The sequence below is a fragment of the Amblyomma maculatum genome, chromosome 3 (genome assembly GCF_055883805.1).
Source record: "Amblyomma maculatum isolate TAMU_Amacu chromosome 3, ASM5588380v1, whole genome shotgun sequence".
Lineage (NCBI taxonomy): Eukaryota > Metazoa > Arthropoda > Arachnida > Ixodida > Ixodidae > Amblyomma > Amblyomma maculatum.
Window position 1 is genome coordinate 37,457,522 of NC_139346.1, and position 19,647 is coordinate 37,477,168.

Below are 19,647 nucleotides of genomic sequence, written 5' to 3' on the forward strand. Positions count from 1 at the left end.
TCAGCCCTGACCTCACATCCGAGCAGTCCACAGCTCTGCTAGACATCCTCTAGCGGCACCGAGAATCTTTCGATGTGTGCGCCTCAGCTTTAGGGAAGACCTCCGTCCCCTCTCATCGCATGGCGACGGACGACTCTGCTACTGTTCGACGATAGTCGTGTCGCGTTTCGGCCGCAGAACGCAAAGTCATTGAGGAGCAAATTAATTACATGCTTGCTCGAAATGTCAGCCTGCCAACCACGAACTCTTCATCTCATGATTTGACTCGGGTTGAGTTGGTTAGGCCGGAGCAATCTGTTGTGATCCTGCTGGAGGCACGCAGTTCGTTCCCGAGTGCGCAATGAGTACCGGTATACCATACAGACAGCAAAATAAGCCTAATATCAAAGTCGGAGATTCGGTAGGAAGGCATTTTGTACACTATCGATACCAAAGAGTCAACCGTTGCTTTGGCTAAAGTACGGTCCTTTGGCACTAAAGATCGCCCCACTGAGCGCCCCGTAGCGCCCAGAGATGAAGTGTACGAGTATATTATCTTCAGGGCCCATGACATTAAAGACCTTCGTGTGTCCGAGCCTCCCAAGCCCCAGTCAACTTTGCCTGGAGGTCTCACTAACGACCCTGCCATTGTTCAACATTCAGCTGCTGGAGCGGGCTTTTCTGCGCCTGCATACAACCAGGCACCTTCATCATATGGTCCTGTGGGAACTTTGCCGTCATATTTTATGGCTCCACAATGCTCATCGCAGCCTTCGCAGCAGCCAGCGGCAAGCCTAGGTGGATCCCAACAGTCCGGTTCTCAGTCTGGAAGCACAACTCCAGCGCAGCGGAAGAGCCCCACAATGGATGCTGGGGTTCAAGTTTCGGTTCCCCTCCACCCCCCCCCCCCCACTGATAAACGACAGTCTCCTCGTGGTGGCTCGCCGCGCAGCCATGGGCAGCAGCGGGGTTCTGCAGGGCCTAGCAGGCAGCAGCAGCAGCAGCAGCAGCATGGCCAGCAGCAGCACCACCAACAGAGCCTCCAACAGCAGCAGCAGCAGCAATCTCGTCAGGGAGGGGCACAGCAGCAACGGGGTCACCGGGGTGGTGTCACTGGTGGCTCGTCTGGAGTAGCTAGTGGGCGACCTCGCCAAGGAGCATTTCGTGCTGCAAAATCAAAGGAGGCTCTGAAGTTTGACCGGTTTCTGTGGTTCTCGTTCAAAAAAAAAAGATCGCTCACCGCTTCTGCGTGGATAACAGGGCACTTAATCAGATCCCGAGCAAGGATGTTTACCCTTTGCCTCGTATTGATGACGCATTAGACTGTATCTAAGACACTGAGTTTTTCTCCTGTATTGACCTTCGCTCAGGATACCAGCAAATTCCCATGCACGATAGAGACAAGGACAAGACTGCCTTTTCTACCCGCTACGGTCTCTAAGAATTTAACGTGATGCCTTTCGAACTGTGCCATGCGCCGGCAACCTTGGAGCGCAAGATTGATACCGTACTTCGCGGCATGAAATGAAAAACATGCCTATGTTATCTCAATGACATCATTGTCTTTTCGTCGAACTTCGCTCAGCACTTACAGCGTCTCACTGAAGTCCTCACGTCCCTCGCTCAGGCGGGGCTTCAGCTGAATACCAAGAAATGCCACTTTGCCAGTAAGACCATCAAAGTACTCGGCCATGTCGTCAGTCAGGCGGGAATCCATCCTGATCCCGAAAAAATTGCGGCTGTCGGTAATTTTCCTCGGCCCCAACGTCAAAAAAATCTTCGCAGCTTCCTTAGCTTAGCCTCCTACTTCCGCCGTTTTATTCAGAACTTTGCCACCATTGCGGACCCGTTACTCAAGCTCGTGTCTTCCCAAGTGCTTTACACCTGGTCCACTGAATATGAAGACGCCTTCAAAGCTCTCAAGCAGGCACTCACATCCACTCTTGTGTTTCACCATTTTGACGCGGACGCGCCCACCATACTTCACACAGACGCCAGTAGCCACGGTATTGGCGCAGTTCTCTTGCAATGCCACGCAGTGTCGAAGAGCAAGTCTTCGCATACGTCAGTCTTACGCTTGCTGCAGCTGAGCGTAACTATACTATTACCGAGCAAGAGTGCCTCGCTGTTGCTTGGTCGATTCAATAATTTCGACCTTATTTCTATGGTCGCAGCTTCGCCATTGCAACAGACCATCACGCACTCTGTTGGCTGTCATCGCTGATGAACTTATCGGGTAGAGTGGCTCTCTGGGTACTACGTCTTTAAACGTACACCTTCACTAACACCTATAATTCTGGGCGAAAACACCTCAACGCTGACGCCCTCTCTCGCTGCTCATTGCTTCCTACTGACGCTCTCCATCTACGGCCTCCTCTCCCTCCTCCCATCCGAGTCAGCCTTATACTGGCCGCCTGAATGTTGCATCCATCTCTAAAGCTCCACTGGAGATCAACGCTGATTTCTCGTCCCTGCAGCTGACTGACCCTTACTGCCGCACAATCATCGCTCGCCTCCGCGGAGAATCAGTTGTCCCAAACAGTTCCTTGCGCCGTCAGCTTCGACGGTTCAGATTTCACCATGGAACACTTTACCACGACGTTTATGACCCTACGGGTCAACGCTGGGTCCCCGTTTTACATTGCTCCCTTCATTCTAAAAATATGGAGGCTTACCACAATGACCTCACTGCTGGACATTTAGGCCACTTTAAAACTTACGACCGTATCAAGAGCCAATACTTCTGAACTGGGCTTTCTGACAGCGCCGCGAAATACATTTCATTATGTCCTTCTTGCCAGCATCACAAGCATTCAAGATCCCTTCCTGCTGGCCTACTTAAACCTCTACCTTGCCCATCTGTGCGTTTTCACATGGTCGCCATTAACTAGTTTGGTGGGTTGTCATTGCCATCGGTCATCTAACGCGGTGCGCTGAAACCACCCCTCTTCTCTCCGGTGCCGCCTCTGAAGTCACCGATTTTCCTCAAGTCCTGGAGGAATAAGAACTGCGCGCAGCCAACACCATCCATAAGACTTTTTCTAGTTACCACCCTCATACCAATGGACTCACCGAGCTGTTTCGCCGCACTTTGTCCGACATGATATCCTCTATATCACTCCTGATCACCGGAACTGGGACAACGTTTTACCTTTCGTCACCTGCGTCTACAATTCCGCTGTTCTGCGCACTACTGGTTATGGTCATTTCTTTTTAGTTTATGGCCGTCAACCATCAACAGTATTTGACACTACTTTCTTTTCTGCTCCCTCCTCTACGTGAGAATCTCTGGGCGAAGAGTTTGCCACTCGTATGGCCCAGTGTCGCCAACTTGCCCGTCTGAACACTGAAGACCCCCAACAAGAACGCAAAGCTCTCTATATGCCATCGAACTCCCTTCTTTTACCCCGGTGATGAAGTTCTCCTGTGGACACCAATCCGCATTCCTGGCCTGTGAGAAGTTCCTCCATCGGTACAGTGGCCCTTATACAGTACTCCAACAAACGTCTCCGGTGAACTACCGCGTTATTCCCTCGCACACCGTCGCTGATCGACGTCGTCGCTTCGAAGAGATAGTCCACGTCTCGCGCATGAAGCCTTATTCCCGTCGTCCCTTATCCCTGTAATCAGCGACCAGGGTGGCCGCTCTCTTGCCGGGGGGATTTGTGTGAGCTCATTGTGGGAACTTGCAACTGTTTCATCGGTACAGATCCCTCATCATCACCATCGCTGACCGCTGCTCGAAGCGTCGCGCGCTGTGTGCCAGCTGGTTCTAAAAAAGAACAGGTGCAAGTGCTACCTTACAATATTTTGTATTTGTGTGCTGCTAATATTTTATAATTGTTTTTTTTTAATTATGTAATGATTTGAATTCATTCCTGCTTGTGCCAAGCAATAACCTGCAGTATTTAACAAAAATAAACAATGATATGGTTAAACCCGTATGAAGCTATTTTACTCCCCTTGTCAGAAACAGCCAGTTTGCTCGAAAAACAGCACAGACGAAAAGGGGTTATGATTCTAATGGGCTACCAGTGTATAATTGATCTATGTGTATTATGTAATATTTAGTGTAACAGGTGCTGCGAAGATTTGTTTCTGAAACGTTCGAGCGTTTATATAAAGCGAAATGTGCTCATTACCACTGTTATGGATGCGCAGAATCCTTCAACAGAAAAGAAATAAAATTCATTCACTGTTTAGGGGGCCATGATAGCTAACAACTGAGGATAAACTGATTATTGCATTTCCCTCCTCAATCGTTAAATTATCAATCCTCGACACTTGAGCTCATTACATGCAATAGATAGTTTAAAATTAATTTTTATTATTAATATCAGAATCAGCTTTCTGGTATGGCAACCACTGGGCGCCGATGTCACAACGTCGACGCTGACGTCCCTTCGTCCTCTGCTATTTGCGGTGCCGGCTTCACCCTTGCATGCATGTCGTGGAGGGGGGTCACTGAGTTTTTTTTCTTCTCAGAAAAATGTTTTTATTTACGTGTTCCCTCTTCTCTCGAGAAGCCTCACTATAATTTGTGACCTTAGAGATCCTCGGACTTGTTTTGGGCTTGGTCTAAAGATGGTCGAGGAGTCCGAAATCGACGGGTTCATGCTGTATAATTTAAGCAACCAATCAGAAACGTACTATTCTTATAGTATGAGAGTTGCTTGTTTTACCAACAAGAGTTCCCACATATAAAAGGCACTTGTTGCTCATTCAGCCGTTACATGTGCCGCGAAAGTGGAAGGGGATATCGTTATGTTCTTATTGTTGATCTATCACCGCCACTCTATGGTCCAAAAGCTAAGAGTAAATCTTAAACAAGCATACCTTGACGCGCGTGTACACCTTGCGACATCAGAGGAGTAGCTAAAACGTTTGAACGAATCGCTACCTCGTGACTTGCTCGTTATATGCGCGGGTTAGTCAGGCAAAGCATTTTTGCATAACTATGTTCAGTCTCCACGGCAACCGCGCCAAAGCGTGTGCCGCTTCCGCCGCTTCAGTCCCGTCATCGGGAAACCCAACGCAATTCGATTGCTCTTCACTGCATGCGCGCACCGAACAAGAGAGTCGCTGCTGTGTCCATCTCGCCTCCCCCACATCCGCGTGCGCGACAAACTCCCGAGCCTCACCTTCCGTTGTTCTAGTGCTTCTGCAGCAAATCGCTCGTGAGTGCGGCAGCGTAAGCATACACGATTTATTATTTAGCGTGTGAACCCTAAACTCCCGCAGGAATGCGCCGATTCGCGGATTACGACTGCGCCCCTAGCGTGTTTGTTTACATAGCTTTTGCAATTACTTCATGTATGCTGCTCGTTCGCACGGCATAAAATGGAAGCTGAGCTAGCAACACCAGAACTATCCACTTCTTTTCGCATCAGTTGCACCTTTATTTGTTCACAAACTACAACAGCGCTGCAAGAAGCGCCGTGGATGCCGCGTCCCCTGCCTGCGCCGGGTGTACACACAAGCGGCGTCGAGAGCTGACGGCTGCGCTCGCTAGACAGGGTCCCATATGTCGACGCTTGCCGCTCAATGTGCATTCGCTTTGTTATGTGAACAGTTGTCGATTTGAGGTCCTACTGCCAGAATTACACTCGATGACCACGTGCGGCCACAAAGCTTGTGAATGCGCGCTCCGTAATCGCCGAGACTATAGACCCGAACGCGCGTACTCGCGCTAGGCCTACTCGTTGCTGATCGAGCTGGCAGTTCGGCGTAGACTAACATTTCTGGCCAAGGTCATTGCTCACGACAAGGGGGAACATATCAAGTGTAGCTTCTTGGTTTCCTTTTTCTAACTCGGTTAAGCTACAGACCAGCGCAACTGTTCAGGCCGTTCACTCGAGTATCGGGTACAGCGTTCTCGTCCGGCCTACGATCCGACCAAAACAGACCGGACGGCCATCCGCAGATCAGTTCTGTTGGCATCGCGGGGTCGAAAACCTCACACTACAGTGATAGGCGACCGCTGGTGGTGCTGGCGTTGTCGTCAGTGTAATGTGAAAGATCAGTGCGTCGATTAGCTAAGGAACCATGCAGCCTACTGACTGTGAGCGTGCCTTATGCTGAAGAAAACATGCCTTACTCTACATCGCTTTCGTACGATAACATTTTCATCAAGCACTTCTGCATGAGGGACGACCATTGTCAATAGTCCAGAGAAAAAAAAAAGACGTGTGCTTTGATATTGCAGCTTGCATTGCAGACAACGCTCTGCCTTGTATCCTCTGTGACGTCGCACGAGCATTTCAAAAGTGCGGTCGCTCACGGTGGGAGGAGCTTCCCAATTTGGATATCAATCGCGTTTTTTTGTAATATGCGCCGAACGCTAGGCAATAAAACTTCGCGAATAGAATCACAGACCTATATATTATTCAGAGAAGTATAAAACGACAATACACCGAACGACACTGTAATCGCTCCTTTAACGCGCCATGGGACATCGGCTATATGACGGAAGATATAGGGGCGGGCCTGGGTGTCGTTAACCACGTGGGATTGTTTACCGTGCAGTAAAATCGCACAGTCGAGGAGCGCCTTTCGAAACGGCCGGGTTCGAACCCCCCTTCTCGAAGTTAGCAGTCGAGCGCCCTACCACTTAGCATATGTTTAAGAACAAAACAAAAAGTACTCAGACAACTCTAACGTGGATACAGAAGGCACAGAGTGGCTGGCTCCAACTGGACTTTGCCATGCAGCAGTCTGCAGTGGCATATTGCAATAGAGGCGGTATTCCAATGTCACAGACTACCCTCAACCACCATATTTTGGCACCGTATGCTGGAGATGTACTCGTGCTCCGCGCGAGGCACTCGCGCTTTATATGTGACAAAGCCAGAGGGAAGTTTCCAGGTATCGGGGTCCCCTCCACTTTCGGCCGTTTACCGCCGCACTTTGCGCGGGCGAAGCCCATGCGCGCCCCGAGAGCTCCGAGCCCCGTGAATAACGGGCGCGTAATAGACACAGACCTTCTGAGGTACGCAGTTGTAGCGGGTGTGGGGCGCTACTGCGGCGGGCTAAGGGCCGAAGTGTAGGCGTCGTGTGCGTGGCCCTTCTTGCATCGAGTCAGGACGCCTTCGAGCCAGCGGCCTGTCGACGAGCATCTTTCACCATGTTTGACTGTCCGTATAACTTTCCTTGTTCTATCTTGTTTCCATCACAGATTGTATGCTTTATTTGTCTAATTGGTTAAGATTGCTTTTTTTGTATGCGCTTTTTGTCATGTTTTGAGCTTGCCTACACTTTGTATCTTACCTTTATTGTACCTGCTAATGATTAAATGTTTTGCTTATTCTCCGTACTTTGGAATTCCTTCTAATTCACCAATGCATCGACAAACGTCAACGCTACCTGGTGACACCGGCCTAAAAATTACAAGATTTCAACGCAGCTGAACCAAATATTGAGCGAAAGCATTAGCTGCGTGTGACCGACCATTTTTCTCTTTCTTTTTTTCTTCCTCAGCCCACATATAAATCCCTCTTTAACCTAGCCGTATGAACGTGTCTTATTGGCCTATAAAAGTAACGTGAATGCCAGGGTCCTAGCAGGCCGATTGTGACATAACAGTCCTTTGTGAAACGAGAGACCCATGTTGGCAGCTCCTGCCAATAGAGCCGCGGCTCTGACCGCGCCACGCCTACCGCTTGAGTTGGGGAGCCCATCTCTCGCTTTTGTGTCACGTGGGGTGTGACTTCGCAGCGTCACGTGGGCAAGACGTGGCTACCGTCGCGCTACGCCGACCGCTTGAGTTGGTAGCCAAGCTCTCATCCTAGTGTCAAGTGGGATGTGACGTCAAAGCGTCACGTGGTTAAGACGATCGTGGCTACGTGCTACGCTGAAGGCTTTAAACATATAGTAGTATTGCTTTCGCAATAATAAATTCTGTTGTCAACGCTGACTCTGAGGTCAGGTGCTGGTGTAAAGCAACCCTTTGTCTTCACGGCTAGCGCGTGGCAGCCGTTACCCAGAGCAGTTTGTGACATGTAGACAAGCGGGAATACACTATTTGTGAGCGCTTGTATTAAGTTATATTGGCGGCAGCAACGTGTTTTTATTTGACACGGCACCTAACGACAACAGCGCATCGTTTGAGACGCCGCTTTCCAAAAAATCGCGAGCGCCTAAGACCGCGACTGATGATGTCTTTTTCAGCGTGACATACTAGATATGGACTAGTAGCATTTTTTTTTATAGGGCGTGGGGTAACAGCCTGTTCATATTTGTTTTGCAAGAGGCAGATAGGTAAGTAAAAGCGCACATGAACCGCGAAACAATGAAAAAGCGCTCTTGTACACGCCGCACGCGCTCACATAAATATCTGCGGGCTGGCACACGACGCTAACCCGCATCCACACTGAGTATAGTTCGCCTCTACGCTGCTACGCGGCGCTTCTGCTTGGTCTCGAGGCCAATAGCTTTATCAGCGTGCTGTCACGTGGACATAGAATCGGCTGCCGTACGGCTGAGCTGGATTGCTTGTTTGGCATTAGCTATTTTTAGACAGCCATGTTGAAAGTCAGAATGAGCTTAAGCAGGGCCTCCACAATTTGAAATTCATGCGTACTCTACTCCCATTTGCCGAATATGGTTGCCAAGTTTACGAAATGAAATGCTATTTTTCCCTTTTTTGTCAGCAAATGTTGCGACAAGAATAATACAAGGGTGGGGACTAAGATTTCTCAAATCTAAGCATCCCCCTCACTTTCGGCACCGCCATCTTGAAAAAGAGGGTTGCTTAGAATCAAGTTAATATGGCTAATGATGGCCGTTCAACTTTATGCTCAATATTTACCCCCTCTCTCTGTGACCTGCTTCTAGCTGAGGCACTCTAGACAGTAGGCAACGCATACACCACGAATCCTTTACGTTTTCTACAGCCTGACGTACTCGGCATGTTTATCCAGAATGTTCGCCTGTTTCTTTTTTGCTTTTTAGTAATGTTTTATTTTTTTAATTGTAATACAATGGGAGTGCCAGCAAATACAAAAGATTTCTACACATGACAAGACGTTGATAAAATAATTTTCCACCTAGCACGTTGCCATACAATTCTTTTTTTAATACTTACATTCCTAATCAGCCTCCACTAGTATTTATTTCACCACAAGTATTCTGCTACCGTAGCATTTTAAATTAGGCCCCTTTGAAGTCATTAACGCCTACAAAGAAACATAACTCCGCTTCTTGTATTGATTCATCATGTAGAAGCGTGGTGATCAGGCGCGCACATTGCGCAGAGTCTGCTGCTGCGATAGTACGCGTTCAACAGGGGGGGGGGGGGGGTGTATTGTTGTTTACACTTTCTTCCTTCAAAAAAAAAATATAAATATATAAATTGTTTCCTATTGCAAGGAATAAAACGTTGCTTAGAGGGTAGTATTACAAACTCCGTGGTCAATTTCATATAGTAAAACCATGAAAAGAATCGCCGTGCATCATCACGAGGCAAGCCATATTGCTTTTTCCATAAAACAAATCATACTGGCTAGGACTAAACATTTGATGTCCACCAGATATATGCTATATTTAGAGCACAGGGGCATTTCCTCCCCGCCGTCAAAACTTATGCATTTCTGAAATTGCCGTGATAAACGTGTATCGATATAGAACCAGGAAAAGCGGAATTTCCTCTATTTAGAGTGCTCTCAACCCCCGCTGGAAAACCTAGGTGCGAAAATATTCTTTGGTAGATGGAGGTGCTGGAACCCCTGCTATGCCCACAGTTTTCCAAAATAAGCCCTGACAACTGGTAAACCAAAGTTGTATTTTTTTTATCTACACTCTACCAAGCGTCCCCTTTTTTCTCGGGGGTTTTATATACATGCCCTTATTTATCTCCTGAGTTCTTGAATAACATCCAACTTGTGCTACCGTGCACTTTTTTCAGAAAGTAAAGGTTAGAATTCCTTCTAAAACAAAAAAAAGTAAATCGTTTTCTGCATTTCGACCTGAATCAAAAAGCATGATATCAGCGCCACCTTTAGAAAGCTTACCTCAAACATCAGCCGACGCTATACGGAAGCCTTTGTGCGCTCAACAGATACAAGGGGCTCATCACCACGACGTCCTGGAATTCTTCGATGCTTAAGATAACTCACTTTTAAGGCTCTTGTAGAAGACCGCACTCAAACCATCTGGTCCCGGAGACTTTCCGACATTCAATTCATCAGTGGCTTTTTCTATTTCCTCCACACTTATTTCGTTCTCCAACTCTTCAGTAGCTTCTTTTCCTAATACTTGCATCACAGGCAAAAAGTTATCCCTAAACCCTTCTTCACTTTGTGCTTTGCTCGAAAGCAGCTCACGGCAATGCGCCACGAAGGCGCTCGTAATTCCGTTTTGATCATCATGCCTCTGCCCTTTGTATTCGATAACCGTTATCTCGCTCGCGCTCGCATATCGCTTTTCATCAGCGAGGGCGCGTTTTGTTGGCGTCTCGCCACCGAGCCATTTTTCCGTGCGTGGTCTTATCGCAGTGCCTCTGTAGTTCTGGGCGTCCAAAGCTTCTAGCCTAACTTTGATGCCTTTTCTATCATGCATGAACATACCCGGCATTTGTTCCTCATGCCCTAAATTTTTTAAGAGCTCTTGCAGTTGCTTTTCTTCTTTCTTTTCCTCATACTTAATAATGAAAGAACACTCAATTGCATTCATTTTAACCTCCTGTTTAAAAGGTTCGCAGGATTCAATACAGCCTGTTTCGCTCTCATAAAAAATATCCATGCTTTCCTTAACTTTGCTTAAAAATAATTCGTCTTCTGTAAGCCTCGAGTTTATTTTCCGTAAGTCCCAGTTCATTTTTTATTTACACTGCTTCGTTCTGCCCAGCGTGACCGTAACTAAGCAATGGTAACTAAATTACACTTGCTTCATTTCATACTGTTCGCAGGAAGGCGAAAACTCCAGCGACACATATATTCTGTCAAGTCGCGCGTGACTACTATCTTGAAAATGTGTGAAATGCATATGTTTGTCACCATTCACCAGGACTGTTACGTCCTCTAAGCTTCACTCATTGAGGACACAATTCAGCAATTGGACACTTTGGTCTTTTCCAACATTTCTATTCGAACGATCCTTAGAGTCTACAACACAGTTGAAATCTCCCAAAAATATAAGCGCACGACTGCATTCAAGGAAAGGCACCCACTGCTCAAAAAACTCGCGCGGTTCGTATTGTGTCGGTGCATACAGGACCACCATCCTCACCGCACAGGTTTCGTGCTTGATGTCGCACACGACGAAACGCCCCCTTGCACAAGTTATTACTTGCTCCACTTCTATGCCTACAGTTTTCCTCAGGAAAACCCTTACAAAAATGGATATTGAATTTCTGTTACGCACGTAATGTGCTTTTGATGAGTCATCAAACACTCAAAGGAGACTCAAGATTAGATGCGTCTTAACCTCAGATCCGCAACAGACTTTCAATTGAGATTACACAAGAAGTTTTATGCTTGAAAAACGAAACAGTATTTTTGTGTAAGAGCTAATGTGGAAATACATTGACTTTCTCAAATGAGGAAAAGTATACATCCCTAAGTGAATATATATTCTTTCCTTGTTAACTGCACACTTTCAGAGCACTATGTTTTCATTTCTGTTTAGCATATGTAGGATGTTGCCTAAGAACCAACTTTCATGTGTTTTAACATGAGATCTGCAACAGACTTTCATTTGAGATTATGCAAGAAGTTCTGTGCTTGGAAAACACCACAGTATTTTGTATAGGAGCTAATGTGGAAATATACTGACTTTCTCAAATGGAGGAATATTATACATCACTAAGGGAATATATGTTCTTTACTATGTTTTCATTCCTGTTTAGCATACGCTGTAAAAACAAAAACAACTTTTTGGACATTTGTTTCATTCAAAACACGCTTACACCCTCAGTCTTGGGTGTTTGTGTCATTGCAAACCATTTCTTGTGTAGCGAAGTTGTGCTATGGTTGGACAATATGCTTCAGGGCGTTACGAGCAAGGATATCACTTAACATGGGGGGGGGTGGGGCTGCGTAACTTCGTAGCCTTTTATTCACAAGTGGCGTTGCTGATATAACCCAACACCTGAATAAAGCACCAAAAATAACGCTAAAATTAAAACTACACACAAGTGTTTTCTAAAAATGAAACTGAAACTGAAACAAAATTTCACCGCCAGGAGGCCGGCGGTAGCTACCCACGCTCTTTTCAAATGTCACAATATGGCCATTTAGGCCGCGGAAAGTCAACGGCACTTCAGTCCCGTCTAATTCTCCCAAGCGGGGGCGAAAGGAGGAAAGAAAAAGCTTGGAGGAGGGCTTCTCCCTCGCGCCTAAATTTCCCCCTCGCCCTAACGGCGCCGCCGACTCTGCTGCGTGGCTTGCTTCGTCCTCGCATGAACCGCTGCAATCGTTAAGACCAGTGTTGCTAGATTGGGCTATTTATAGCCAAATTGGGCTACTTAAAATATTTTCTGGATGCTTTTAGATGATTTGGCGCGGTGGCTATTTTTGAGCTATATGCTCCCTGAAATATACAAAGGTGAAATAACGTGTTTCAGGAAGTGCGCTATGTTTGGTTAGCAGTTTTTTTTCAGCTTTTTCATGTTTTGCTTGCATTTTTTTTTGTCGCGGCTGGCGTTGCCTAGAGATTCTGTGTAGGGCGCTTTTAGCCATAACTGGTCTACTAACCTTCGTTACCTCTATGCTGACATGCTTACGCATGCTTAAAAGCTGCTGCTGCTGCTGCTGCTGCTGCTGCTGCTGCTGCTGCTGCTGCTGCTGCTGCTGCTGCTGCTGCTGCTGCTGCTGCTGCTGCTGCTGCTGCTGCTGCTGCTGCTGCTGCTGCTGCTGCTGCTGCTGCTGCTGCTGCTGCTGCTGCTGCTGCTGCTGCTGCTGCTGCTGCTGCTGCTGCTGCTGCTGCTGCTGCTGCTGCTGCTGCTGCTGCTGCTGCTGCTGCTGCTGCTGCTGCTGCTGCTGCTGCTGCTGCTGCTGCTGCTGCTGCTGCTGCTGCTGCTGCTGCTGCTGCTGCTGCTGCTGCTGCTGCTGCTGCTGCTGCTGCTGCTGCTGCTGCTGCTGCTGCTGCTGCTGCTGCTGCTGCTGCTGCTGCTGCTGCTGCTGCTGCTGCTGCTGCTGCTGCTGCTGCTGCTGCTGCTGCTGCTGCTGCTGCTGCTGCTGCTGCTGCTGCTGCTGCTGCTGCTGCTGCTGCTGCTGCTGCTGCTGCTGCTGCTGCTGCTGCTGCTGCTGCTGCTGCTGCTGCTGCTGCTGCTGCTGCTGCTGCTGCTGCTGCTGCTGCTGCTGCTGCTGCTGCTGCTGCTGCTGCTGCTGCTGCTGCTGCTGCTGCTGCTGCTGCTGCTGCTGCTGCTGCTGCTGCTGCTGCTGCTGCTGCTGCTGCTGCTGCTGCTGCTGCTGCTGCTGCTGCTGCTGCTGCTGCTGCTGCTGCTGCTGCTGCTGCTGCTGCTGCTGCTGCTGCTGCTGCTGCTGCTGCTGCTGCTGCTGCTGCTGCTGCTGCTGCTGCTGCTGCTGCTGCTGCTGCTGCTGCTGCTGCTGCTGCTGCTGCTGCTGCTGCTGCTGCTGCTGCTGCTGCTGCTGCTGCTGCTGCTGCTGCTGCTGCTGCTGCTGCTGCTGCTGCTGCTGCTGCTGCTGCTGCTGCTGCTGCTGCTGCTGCTGCTGCTGCTGCTGCTGCTGCTGCTGCTGCTGCTGCTGCTGCTGCTGCTGCTGCTGCTGCTGCTGCTGCTGCTGCTGCTGCTGCTGCTGCTGCTGCTGCTGCTGCTGCTGCTGCTGCTGCTGCTGCTGCTGCTGCTGCTGCTGCTGCTGCTGCTGCTGCTGCTGCTGCTGCTGCTGCTGCTGCTGCTGCTGCTGCTGCTGCTGCTGCTGCTGCTGCTGCTGCTGCTGCTGCTGCTGCTGCTGCTGCTGCTGCTGCTGTTGTTGTTGTTGTTGTTGTTGTTGTTGTTGTTGTTGTTGTTGTTGTTGTTGTTGTTGTTGTTGTTGTTGTTGTTGTTGTTGTTGTTGTTGTTGTTGTTGTTGTTGTTGTTGTTGTTGTTGTTGTTGTTGTTGTTGTTGTTGTTGTTGTTGTTGTTGTTGTTGTTGTTGTTGTTGCGCTTGCTCCGTGTGCTTGTCTCGCCGGTCTCACATCTTCACTCGAGCACAATGGCGAAGTGGGCGAAATACACAAAGAAATACCAGAAAGAATGGGAGCATAATCCAGATTTCAAAGGTAAGCACCTGCGATTAGGTAATTTTACTGCCTGCAAAAGATTGAGGGCATAAATTCACAATTTACTTTTTTTTCAATAGACTGGATCATGCCTTCGCCAGATGAGGGCAACGGAGACACCATCGACATGGCATACTGCAAAGCATGCAAGCGCAAGCTGAGGCCACACGTGCAAGACCTAAAGGTCCACATTACTACGCAGAAGCACATTCAGAACATGAAATCGATGAAGTTTGTTGCTGTAACCAGGCCTATCGTCTCGCACTTCAAGCCCGGGCCTTCGAAGCCAAGATCAAATCAGCTAAAGGTTGCAGAGCTGCGCCTGGTAGCGCATGGCGCCGTGCATAGCTCGCTGTGTACTGCAGATCACTTGGCTCCGCTGTTGGCAAGTGCGTTCCCGGAATAAAATGTTGCGGTCGAATTAACACTAGGACGCACCAAATGTACGGCGCTGGTAACAAAGGTTCTTGGACCAACCTTCCGTGAGATGCTACTCGAAGACATGGGATGGACATCGTGAGATGCTACTCCCTAATCATCGACGAGAGCACGGACATTTCATGCCAAAGAAGATCGGCGTTGTCGTTCGGTACTTTTCTGTGAAAACAGATGATTTCCAAACAAGGTTTTTGGGACTAATTCTAATCACTGATGCATCTGCTAACGGTATGTTTCTGGGACTTAAATCTCTTGAGTTATGCAAACTGGACATAACAAAATGTGTTGGCATTGGTACGGACGGTGCTAGAGTCATGTGCGGACGGCATCACTCGTTATATTCTCTGCTAAAGGAGGGAAACCCAAAATTTATTCTTTCAAAGTGTACTTGTCATTCCCTACACTTAGCCTGCAGTGAAGCAATCGCTGCTCTTCCTGCCAAATTGAAGAAAGGCGAGAGCAGTATCGCCTTATCTACTCTGCTATTAATGATACTGACAAGATCAGGTTGGTCAGCGTAGCCAACACAGGGTGGCTGAGTGTTGCTGCAGCTGTGAACCGCATTATCGATCAGTGGACGGAGCTGCGGTTGCATTTTCAGCTAGCTCAAAGCACAGATCGGTGCTATACTTCACGACTACTGCACGAGATGTTCAAAGACGAAAAACGTTATCTGTACATGCTTTTTATTCAGCCCATAATCTCTGAATTTCGAGAGAATGAATAGGCTGTTTCAGTCGGAAAATCCTGATCCAGTGAAGCTGTTTGAAGCCATGGATATGCATGTTAGACCGATGCTGCTTGGAGTTGTCCTGAAAGAGCATGCTTGTCCAATGGCAGAGTGGGAGAAGCACTTGCTTCACGTACGTGCGTGTAACTATGGAATTGTTTTCTTAGACGCATTTCACAGGAGCTCCCTTTCAGACGGCGAGATGGACCAGATGCTGGATAGCTGTCGTGTGTATCTTGTGGCGTGCATCAAATCGTCGCTTAAAAGGCTACCTGAGAATCTCGAGCTGCTGCAAAACGTCAAGTTGTTGAGGCCCAGGTGCATTCGTGACACGCCTTTTAGCCCCTTTCAAAGAGTCATTTCCACTGTTGCAACATCGTGTAGCACTTACACCATTGATAGCGAATACAGAACTTTGCAGGCGATGCTCCCGTTCCTTGAAGTGAGTGACAGCGTCAGTGAATTCTGGCTAGCGATCACAAAACTGACCAACAGTGCAGGGGAACCTCTGTTTCCTAACTTGTCGGCAGTCGTATTCGCACTTCTGTGCTTGCCACTGTCAAACGCCGCATAGAGAGGGTTTTTAGCCAGGTAACCGTAACTAAAACAGACCACCGAAACAAACTCAGTGTACGCACTTTGGGAATGATACTCCATGTGCGGTGTGGTTTAAAGGAGAATGGGTGCTGCAACAATTTTGAACCAAGTCCTCGTTTCTTGAAAAAGTTCAACAGTGCTGTTATGTACGAGTAGCGGTGTTAATGAAGGGCATAAACGTGTGTGTGTGTGTGTGTGTGTGTGTGTGTGTGTGTGTGTGTGTGTGTGTGTGTGTGTGTGTGTGTGTGTTTGTGTGTGTGTGTGTGTGTGTGCGTGCGCGTGCGTGCGTGCGTGCGGGGGGAGGGGGGAGGGGTTACTGAAGCATGTTCCTTCAGTTGACCTAAGTCCAAAAATGTGATATGTTTCGAACGGAGTCGTAACTTACGACTCCGCTCGTTTTGAATTAGAACCGTCGTCTGCGTCGGTCGTCTGCGTAGCCTAGCGCTGTGAATTCTCTGCGTGTTGGCTTATCGGCCAAAGTCGCGATTTTTTGTCACGGTTCTTTTACTCTGTGCATATCATTCCTGCTGGCTCTTCGCCCCTTCGTGAGACAAGAGACTTGTCTGCGTGCAGCTCCAGTTCCGTGGACCCATCTCGTCTGCTGATTGTGCTGGCCATTACAGTCGACGATATCCGCTGTGGTTCGTGTTGTTGAACTTGTTACCTTCATGTGCTGTGGAGAGACGCAAGTGCGTTTCGAAGAAGACGGTTCTTCCAGGAAGGGTAGTGTAAATTTTTAATCATGCATTTTGGTTATGCATAACACAGTGACATGTGATTACTTGCATCAAATACCAACCACTAGGTAACTAGAACGCAGGTATTTGCTCCATGTTTCTACATTGCTTTGATGGTATGGAATGCGTAGATTACCAACCACTGGGTAACTAGAACGCAGGTATTTGCTCCATGTTTCTACATTGCTTTGATGGTATGGAATGCGTAGATTACCAACCACTAGGTAACTAGAACGAAGGTATTTGCTCCATGTTTCTACATTGCTTTGATGGTATGGAGTGCGTAGAATTAATATGTGCATCATTTATTTAATTTCAAATCAACTGTACTCATGCTGACAGAAGCAATGCTGGCAAACTGGGTTCTTTTGTATTGATAAAGCAAGCATGCAAGATAACAATTTTAGCGCAGAACAGAGAAGACTGCTGTCAACTTTTGGCTATTTAAAGTGTGTGCGTGTGAGGGATACCTCGTCGCATCTTTTCATTTTCTCTTTCACGTGCAGCTAATAAAAAAGGGAAACGATATCTGCTTTTCTCTGCTATTTCTTGCTGCGGTCGGGTACGCTTGCTTGCGACGCGCCTGCGCCCTCGAAAGCGCTATGCTTGTGGTTTTTCATTCCATCACAGTTTTCCTGCCGCGAGCCGGTCGCACCGCGGCAGAACGATGATGCGGTAGAAAATCCACGGGCAGAGCATTCACCCGGCCGCACGCGAGCGCGACCCGCGCTGCTTGAAGCAACCTATCGCCACCCCCTTCAGCGCACTGTTTTTTTGGACCGGTCCGCTATATGGCCTTCTCTGTCAGGTCCATTTTTACGCGCCCCCTCCCGCTATCATGGGGAGTTTGGTGCTAGCGTCTGTAATTCGTGGCCGCTGGAAGGTATAGAGAGTTTCACACCCGTTTCGACCACCTTTCGGCGAATGATGAGCGTGCTTCTTCAATTGTTTACCGTCGGGATATATGTCGCGTTTCGCGTGCATATCTGTTACAGAAGTGAGTACGCTTGTGAAGTGCCTTCTAGATGTGATGTTTAACGCAAACGGGCAAATTTATCGTGTCGGTGGTGGTGGTGGTAGTAGTGGTTATTTATTGTATATACAAAAGGAAGGAAAAGATGTTTGCCAGCCCCGGTATCTGCTATCTGAAGCACCTTAATTGGGGCGGTGGAAAGAAAGGGATAGCGAGGAAAAGGTAGAGGAAATCAAGGAGGTGAGCGATAGGGAAAAATAAAAGGGTAGGTAAAAATAAAAGAAATATATACACTATGGTACAGTCGCGGTCGCGAGTTTGTCGGCGCGTTCGTTGCCCTCTATGCGCAGTGCCCGGGGATCCACTGTGCCCGTATAGCGCAGCCGCGCTCCGCAAAGCGCTCGAGACGCACGCGAATCTGACACAGCAGCAATGTTCCCGGCCGGTGGTTCGAAGGCGGTTGAGGGCAACGCGGGCTTCCATAGCACGACACACCTGGGTGGCAGCGGAGTCTGTTCAAGCAGTAGATCCAGGCCTAGGCGCAGGCCCAGCAGCTCCGCCGTGGTGGAAGAACCCAGGAATGACAGGTGCAGCTGTCTGTGCAGTTGCAGGGCGGGGATGGTAGCTGCCGCTGCTAGCGAGGAACTATCTCTGGCCACGGAGCCGTCAGTCTAAACGAGGAGTAGGTGTAGTAGTTCCTCGTAGTGACGGCTCTGGTCAGCTGCTGCACTGCACAGAGCGGTGTGGTTCGTTCCCCGCGATTCCGACAATCTCTCGCTGAACCTCCGTAGCAGCGGGCCAGGGAGAGAAGAGGTCGTAGGGGGGCGTTGCATTGGTGAGCTGCTCGTACTCGAGTAGCGCCGCTCCCATGCGCGAGTGGTGATGATGTCGCAACCGATGTAGTAGCGGGCCGCCGTCCTCTGAGTGCTATAGGCGATCGATGTGTCGGAGCGGTCGCCACGTGACCTGAAGTTGTAAAGGCCACGTACCTGCCTCGGCCAAAGTAGCTGCGCATTGAGAGTTCTGAGGAAGGCCGAGGCAAATGCGGATCGCCTTGCGATGCTCGACCTGCAGCTTCTTCCAGCATGGTTTGCGAGTGTGACGAGCGGTAGCGCGTAGAGCATTGCCCCCACAGCCGCGAAGTTGTATAGCCGTAACGCAGCTTGCTGGGAGATGCCCTGGCCTCGAGCAGTGAGCCTGTGTATGGCGGCGGTAGTTCTTTTCATCTGCAGGCAGGCCTTTATCGCCGCGGGTCGGAAGGAAAGGCGCTGGTCTATATCCAGCCCCAGGTACCGCACCGAACGTCGCCACGGCAGGAGGGTCCCGTCCAGTGTGAGCGGTGGTGGTTGCTTGGGCAAGCTCGGAACACAGGCCATTGCGACGGACTTGTCGGCGCTGAGCAAGAGACCTAGGCCGTGCAAACAGCCGCTCACCACCGTCAGAGCTGCCTGCAGGCACGCGCGCACCCGTGCTGTTTCGCCCGGTGGTTTCAGGCACCACAGAGCAATGCCATGTTTTGTAGCAAGCGTCCGCCCACGCCAGCCTTCTCAAGCGTCGCGAGAATGGGAGCGCGGCAGGCGTTATCAAACGCGCTCGACACGTCCAGCAGTAGAAGCAACGCAACCTGCCTCACTGCCTTCGCGTGCTCGAGCCCGCTGACAACATCGCAGATGGAATCCGCAGCGCACCGCATTCCGTGAAAGCCCGTCTGCCGCTCTATAAACAAATCCGCCGCCGCAGCCTGCTCGTTAAGGTGATGTAAAGCCATGTGTTCCATGAGCTTACCAGCCGCAGATATTAGCGCCACTGGACGGTATCCCGCGAGTTGGGTTGGTGGGCGTCCTGGCTTGAGGATGCATGGGCAGACGACTGCCTTGCGACAGTCCTCCGGGAGGGTCCCGCGTTCCCAGACTAGGTTGATCTTCTGCAGGGGAACCAGCCGTTGATGTGCGTACAGGTTGCGCAGCATCTGGTAAGTC

At 49.3% G+C, this 19,647-nt stretch overlaps 1 pseudogene; it reads left to right on the top strand.

The window, feature by feature from the left end:
- Positions 1–272: 272 nt before the first annotated feature.
- Positions 273–8,815, top strand: LOC146194543 (protein LSM14 homolog B-like; annotated as a pseudogene).
- The last annotated feature ends 10,832 nt before the right edge of the window (positions 8,816–19,647 follow it).